Genomic DNA, 7,447 nt, shown 5'->3' with positions numbered 1-7,447 from the left:
ATCCAACAACGTGGAGGTAGATCCCATGTGCTTTTTAAACAACTCTGATTTGCTACCGTATCGACCACTATCTAAGATGAACACACAATGATAATTAGAGTATTAGATTAACAGCAAAGATACTTATCATAATTCTCCCGAGGAAATGGGTTTGAACAGTTTTTGTTTTTGTTTTTGTTTTTAATTTAAAACCGCTTGGACAGCGACCTATAACGTTAGTTAGCATGATATCCGCATTTAGTGCTTTAATTCACTCTTTATACATATACTTGAGGAATGCAAGTACATGTGAAAACAATCAAAAGCTTTATTGGAAGTTAATGAAAGATGTTTTTTCACACCAAATCTACAACTGAAATACCACCTATGCATTGACGCAGACAATAATGGCACTGATAATTTTGCATTCTCAGATAACGACAAGATAGAACTTTTAAATACTCGAGCGATAGTCGAGTACTCGATGATTTAAGCGTACATGTATTTGAAACTGTGAATCGTTTTTAAATCAAATAATGATACTGCCAAAAATTGAACTTATCTTAAATTAAAGAAAATTTTAAAAACTTATGATATTCAATACTAAATGTATTTGATCTATTGGAAAGTATTTTATCTCAATATCCGTTAGAAAATGTTCAGGTTTTTCCTTTTTTACTCGTGACTCTTTCATATAATTGAGCTCCGTATCATCTAAGGCAAATCAAGTGTGACCTGTTCTACGTTACAAAGTAATTGTTCTTGCCTAATCAACAATCAAAGTTTAAATAAATGATTATAAAAACAATTGAACGCCTTAAGATAATTATAATTGATATATGAAGAAAGTTTTGATTATACTAACATTTAATCCAATAAATAACTTAGAAGAAACACAAATTGTTCTCAGGTAAAAGTATTTTTCTGTCAAAGTAAATCAAAAGAGATTGATTATTATAGCCTCTTCGAAAATACACTAGAGACATCGACGGAAAAGAGCGTAACTTACGGATTAAACATGTCGATAAAGAAAAACTGTTATCAACATTCGTAGAACAAAAGATGCCGCGTTAAAAACAAAACAAAAAAATAATATTTTAAAAATTTATTCACTTTATTACGAGTATAATCGACTAAGTACGTTTTAGTCGATGATCGGTGTGACCGAGCAATAGTCGAGTACTAGTTGACATCCCTACAATATTCAGAAGAAAAAAAATTCAGTGATTTTTGTAAATCGTCTGGTTTCTCAGAAAATATAACCGTGTCATCAACGTAAAAAAGGATAACAAGAGCCCCAGGGGCCACATCGCTCACCTGAGCAACGATTGCCTTAATTCTGATCAAATTAGCATCACAGTATCAAAATATCTTGACAACTAAGTACAGTAGATCTTGCTAAAAAAAATTGAAAATCTGCCAATTTTTATCCACCTCTTTTTTTGGTAAATACCAAGCCCCTTTTGTTGTTGTACCTGTAAGAAGATTTTTCTCTATTCCTATATACCCCCCCCCCCTATTTCGTGGCCCCACTTTTCTCTACGGAACCATGGTTTCATCAAACTTAAATCTGCATAACCTGTGCCTCACACTAAGTACTGAGTTTTGGACCAAAACTTCCCCAGATATTTATAAAGATTTTCTCTATATATTCCTATATAAAAATTCAAACCGCCATCACGGACCCGCCCTACCACTAGGGACTGTGATTTTAAAAAATTGAATTTACACTACCCAAGGATGCCTCTACACAAGTTTAAGCCTTTTTGGCCATATAGTCTTTAAAAAGAAGATTTTTAAAGATTTTCTCTATATATTCCTGTATAAAAAATTATCCGCCAATTGTAGCCCCACCTTACCCCCGGGGACCATGAACTTGAATCTACACTATCTGAGGATGCTTCCACTCAAATTTGAGCATTCCTGGCCTAATAGTTTTTAAGAAGAAGATTTTTAAAGATTTTCTCTATATTTTCCTATGTAAAACTTGATCCCCCCATTGTGGCCCCACCTTACCCACTGGGACTATGATTTGAACAAACTTAAATCTACACTACCTGAGGATGTTTCCATTTTAATTTGAGCTTTCCTGGCCTAATAGTTTTTGAGAAGAAGATTTTTAAAGATTGTCTCTATATATTCCTATTTAAAACTTGATCCCCCTATTTTGGCCCCACCCTACCCCCGGGGACCATGGTTTGAACAAACTTGAATCTACACTATCTGAGGATGCTTCCACTCAAATTTGAGCTTTACTGGCCTATTAGTTTTTGAGAAGAAGATTATCTCTATATATTCCGATGTAAAACTTTACCCCCCCCCCCTTGTGGTTCCACCCTACCCCCAGGGACTATGATTTGAACAAACCTGAATCTACACTACCTGAAGATGCTCCCATTTTAATTTGAGCTTTTCTGGCCTAATAGTTTTTGAGAAGAAGATTTTAAAAGATTTTCTCTGTATATTCCTATGTAAAACATGATCCCCCTATTGTGGCCCCGCCCTACCCCCGGGGACCATGATTTGAACAAACCTGAATCTACACTATCTGAGAATGCTTCCATTTTAATTTGAGCTTTCCTGGCCTAATAGTTTTTGAGAAGAAGATTTTTAAAGATTGTCTCTATATATTCCTATGTAAAACTTAATCCCCCAATTGTGGCCCCACCCTACCCCTGGGGACCATGATTTGAACAAACTTGAATCTACACTATCTGAGGATGCTCCCACTTAATTTGAGCTTTTCTGGCCTGATAGTTTTTGAGAAGAAGATTTTTAAAGATTTTCTCTCTATATTCCTATGTAAACCTTGATCCTCCTCTTGTGGCCCCTCCCTACCCCCGGGGACCATGATTTGAACAAACTTGAATCTACTCTACCTGAGGATGCCTCCACATAAGTTTAAGCTTTTCAGGCCGAATAGTTTGTGAGAAGAAGATTTTTGAAAAATACCAACAAATTTTCAATAATTCTCAATTATCTCCCCTTTTAAGAGGTCGTGGTCCTTCATTTGAAGAAACTTTAATCCCCTTTACCTAGTGGTGATTTGTGTCAAATTTGGTTGAAATCTGCCTCGTGGTTCTTGAGAAGACGATGAAAATGTGAAAAGTTTACAACGACGATGACGACGCCGACAACGACGACAACGACAAATTGTGATCAGAAAGGCTAACTTGAGCCTTTGGCTCAGGTGAGCTAAAAAGTGTTAACATGGTATACATCATCTTTCCAAGTCAAGGGTTTCTGATCCGCTCCGCTTTACATGTATGTAGAGCAGAGCGAATCAGAAACCCTTGACTTGGGAAGATGGGTATTTTCCAGTTTCTTTTCAAGCTTACCCATATAAAATTTTGTACATCCAGACCAAACTTCAAAAGCATACTCTTGTTGTGGTCTTATAAATGATACATGTACATTTGTGCTAAAATATCTATAGAAACAGTAAATTTAAGTTTTTTAAGTAGACCAAGTTTTTTGTAAGCTTTTTTTACAGCAATATGAGTTGTATTTTTTTAAAATTTAATTTTGCTGCAAAAACCTGCTAGTTTGATAAGTCTGCATGTATCTTAAACTTTTCTGATCAATAAATATATCATTAATCATTAATTTTTGTCAGTAGAATGATTTCTCTTCTAAGGAATATACAGCAGATGGATTTTTGTACAAGACGACAATAATTCAATTTTGCTCCAGTTAAGTCTTCTTAACGGCATTTCCACAAAAGTATGGCTAACAGAAATTTAAAAACCAAGATATTTTTGTCATTTTATTAGAAAATAACATTTTCGGGGGGAAAAATTTTCACAATGAAAATTGCAGCTCACATTGCTTTAACAACGATGTCTATGTTAGTAGACCAACTTGAATTTGAAGATAACATTACTCCTACTTCGATGCTTGTGTTGTGAAACATGTTCCAAGTTGTTCTTCGTTTGTAAAAAAATATTCATTATTAAGAAAATCGTTTATGTATAATTTTTTATCGTTGAACTTCTGAATATAATTGATGTACATTTGATACTTTGGGGTGACAAAACTTTATCTTATGACGAAAATATAAAAATATTTAAAGAAGTTCATACATTTATACAAAAGTGTTGAAAATTTATCTAAGTTTTTTTAATTATTTGCAGAACTTTCTTATCCATCCTAATTCTAATTCTAGATTTGAAACTAATGATTAATTATTTGTATTTCATGAAATGTACAATAACTGTCATAAATCTTAACTGTCATTGCATGGCATTGTAATATATTATGTACTAGGAGAGGACTCTCTGGAACTTGTGTCCAATCCTTTTGGCATTAGTCAATAAAATATGTTCGACTGAAGTGCTTATTAATCAAGTTTTATATATATGAAGTTTTATTATCTAAAAATAAACCTGACATGAACAGGTGCACACATACAAAAATCTTTAAACAGGCATAGTCACGAATTTAGTCAAATTTGTTCTTTTTTATTTGTATTGTTTACAGTGCTATAATGAAGCAAGATTTCATAGCTTTGCATGAAAACAACTTTCAAGGTTCGTTTGATTTAATTGAACGGGTTGCCAGAGTTGGCAATAAAACATATATTTTACATCACTAGTGTTGAAAACATGTTAGAAAAGTTTATTCCTGCTTTTAGTGAGAGCACAAGAGTTTCAAGATGGCAGAAAAACGATTAGCAATTGCGAATTTGACACATGCAAATTTGAATTTTAGGGATAAATAATCTAACACTTACTGAGTAGGAATTACTAAAACTTTTGTTTAATTTTCCAGATTTCAAGGAGAGCTAGAGATTAATGGAGATAAGTTAACATGTAAACGCAACATTGATTTTTTTTCCTTTTTAATAAATTCTCAATTATTCATAAAAAAAAAATTTATCATTGAGATGCATATTTCAATTTAATATATATTTCTCAGATCGGGATAGGAATATCTATGTAGTTCTGTATATAAAGGGACACTTCACATCAGACTTACAGAATTAGTGTTTTTAATAAATAAGATCAAAATACATATGTATTCTGCAAATAATACAACTTATGTAAATTTTATACCCAAACATAAGACAGTTAGCCGTGGATGAGTTGACAGGAGAAAATTTATAACATTAGAGCAACATTTGACCTTTTATTCACATCCTTTGCAAATGCACTAACAAAATCCTAGAGTTACTAGAGTTAGTTCAATCAAACGCGCCCATAATCGCAGTAGACATTGTGATGAGTCGGTTGCGCATGCACAGAGACCTCTCGGAGTCGTTTGTAATAGAAATGCATCTTTAACGCGCTCACAACTGCGCATCGACAGCGTTTAAACATGTAACTTTTCATTTTGCTCTATTCAAACGGCGACCAAAAAGAGCTGTTGATGCTATCATCTCACTCTCAAAAGGTTTTTTTTTGTGTGTGTTTATAGCGTTTATACCGCGCTTTAACTGTGTATCTAGTGCGTTGTCAGGCAGACCACAAAAACTTCGACAATAAATGGCTGTTGTAGAATAGCAAACGACATAGCATCGTCGGATATCCCACGGGTGTTCGCGTCTTTTACTTATCACGTACGTGATAAGTGATTTAAAGACGCGATCACCCATGGGATATCCGACGTCGCCGACATAGGATTCTCAAACTTGATGTGGATGAATATGTAAGAAAATAGCGTTTGTGAATATTCCAGGACCTTATAAAGGACGTAGATGGAATTTATGTCATTTAGTTCTGAAGTTGTACTTGCCCTTCTATGTTTTCATACAACAACTACTAAGATTCTTTGTATATCACACTTTTTTTTTTATAAATTAGTTATAAGTTTCACATTGCAATGTACTTTATTCATTAAAACAAAAACTAATTATGGGACGTAGACAAAAAAAAATTGTTTTATGAACTCGTTGATTAGCTCGTTCTTTTTCCCGCGCAGACTGGTTCTTGGAGCTCGCTTCGCTCGCTATTATGATAACATTGATTCCTATTTGAGGAATGCAAGTAAAAACAATCAAAAGCTTTATTGGAAGTTAATGAAATGAAAGTTAATGTTAATATTGTCATCTGTTAACTGGTTGTAAAGTTCAAAATTCTTGTTTATTTCCTGCACAATTGAACTATGTACAAATCAAAATTTACCTACGTAATAAATAAGTATAAAGAACGTCTTATACGCGCAGTAAGCGTGCAGGACTCGTTGCGCGTTATGAGCGCTTGTCGTATACTCCTGTACAAATCAAAATGTACTTACCACTAAGTAAAGAACGCCTTGTGCACGCAGTCAGCGTGCAGAACAGCGTGCGTGAATAAAGTTTGTAGGTCAAGGGTCAAACTCATACTGGACCACGCAAAAATCTTTTTTTTTTCAAAGTATATATACTTTCGACTTAGCCCTATTTAGCTCATACTTCACATAAACAGAGCTTTTGAGTCAAGAGTGTGTTGTGACCTTGAACCAATTTTCAAGGTCAAATGTGAAGGTAATAGCAGATTTATATGGAAAATTATCGTTCAGAGCATATCATCTCTTCCTTTGCTCCAACCTAGCTCATATTTCACCTACATGTTGTCTTTGATCAAAGGATATGCAGTGATCATAAATAATGCCTTTAGAACAATTGTCAAAGTCATATCATATAAATAAAATCTGATATTGAAAGAACATATATACACTCTTTACTTAGCCCTTTTTGGCAAACACTTTACTAAAACAGGGCTTTTTGGTTAATGGCGTGCAATGGCCTTGAACCAAGTCAATGTGAAGACATAGCGACTCTTTTTATCATCAGTTATAGACCATATATTATTTCTCAGTTGCTTAATCTTTCTCAGATTGATTAAAAAGCCTGCATGTAAGGGGTAATGAGATTGAATTAGAAGTTCTATGCCAGCTGGAAAATGTCTAAGTTATAGGTCAAGGTCAAAGCGAAATTCTTTGAAATTCCTTTCATACCATTGTCCATTATTAAAGCAGGGCCCTTTGAGGTGGCCACCATCTCAATGTTGTCTAGTTAAATAATTGAGATTCACATAAGTTTGTAATCTTTAGAAATGTTGAATATTAACAAAATTGATTTATCAAATCTTTAAGATAACAACATTAAGTCTAAGGGAAAAGTATATCTTTAAGTACACTTGATTTTCTCAGAAATCTGTTGGTAAAAAGTTGATAAAGCTTTCCTATTTTTGAACATTCCATAAACCCATGATTTACCCTACATATTTTTAGAAAATATTTTTTTTTAAATTTTTGTACAGGACAGACAATTCTTTAAAAAGTTTTAAGTGCAAAAGGTTCATTTAATTGACTACATACTCCCGAGTTTGATTTATGTCAGCCTCATGTTAATTCTAAAATATATGTTTAAAGCAATTTACATGTAGATCAATCAAAATTGTTAAATTTATCTCAGTTATAGATGGATTACCTTTAGACATCCCAACAGCTGTCTAATCCTCAATATCCTTAATAGACTTGTAGACTG

The sequence above is a fragment of the Magallana gigas genome, chromosome 1 (genome assembly GCF_963853765.1).
Source record: "Magallana gigas chromosome 1, xbMagGiga1.1, whole genome shotgun sequence".
In the NCBI taxonomy this organism is placed as follows: Eukaryota; Metazoa; Mollusca; class Bivalvia; order Ostreida; family Ostreidae; genus Magallana; species Magallana gigas.
The sequence above is the reverse complement of the archived record's forward strand: the minus strand, read 5'-3'. Positions refer to the sequence as shown.